Here is a 713-nt window from a genome sequence, read left to right as displayed (position 1 = left end):
GTGATGTTACAAATGCTCCAAACAACTGGACAATTTGAGGGTGCTCGGGGAGAAGATCCTCACGCCCACATGAAACGTTTCCTGGAGACGTGCAACTCGTTTGTGATTCCTGGAGTCACTCCAGAAGCTATCAGGCTATCTTTATTCCCATATTCTCTACGTGACGATGCAAAACAATGGGTAAGTTCTTTGAAGCCTAGAGAGATCACGACCTGGGAAATGTTGGTGGAGAAATTCATGCAAAAATACTTCCCACCCACCACAAACGAAAGGTGGCAGAGAGAGATCATGAACTTTGAACAGGAAGAAGCTGAAATCTTGAGTGCCGCATGGGAGCGCTTCAAAGGATTAATCAAGAATTGCCCCATTCACGGATTACCGTTAACCATCCAGATGGAGACCTTCTATGGCGGATTAAACAAAGCGTCGACACAGCTGCAGCTGGCGGCATTATGGACAAATCTTATAATGAAGTTAAGAAAATATTGGACCGCATAGCCAAACATAATATGGAATGGGTGGATGACACTTACGACACAAGAGCAGAAAGGAAGAGGCGATCTTAGAATATGAATTCTATTGACTCTAATGCAATAGCCACGCTCTCTGCACAAGTGGCTACTATGACAAACCTTTTGCAGAATATGTCACTGGGGAATGCATCAAACCCGTAAAAGGTAAATCAGGTAGAAACATTTGTACAACCCATGGTT

At 43.9% G+C, this 713-nt stretch overlaps 1 non-coding gene across 1 annotated transcript; it reads right to left on the bottom strand.

Moving 5' to 3' along the window:
* Positions 1-271: 271 nt before the first annotated feature.
* Positions 272-377, bottom strand: LOC120069631 (small nucleolar RNA R71). The gene has a single exon (XR_005479611.1). It is a non-coding gene; the product is annotated as a small nucleolar RNA R71 (small nucleolar RNA).
* Between the last annotated feature and the right edge of the window lie 336 nt (positions 378-713).

This window comes from Benincasa hispida, chromosome 12 (genome assembly GCF_027475165.1).
Source record: "Benincasa hispida cultivar pf3 chromosome 12, pf3_genome.v1.1, whole genome shotgun sequence".
Taxonomy (NCBI): domain Eukaryota; kingdom Viridiplantae; phylum Streptophyta; class Magnoliopsida; order Cucurbitales; family Cucurbitaceae; genus Benincasa; species Benincasa hispida.
The sequence above is the reverse complement of the archived record's forward strand: the minus strand, read 5'-3'. Positions and strand labels throughout refer to the sequence as shown.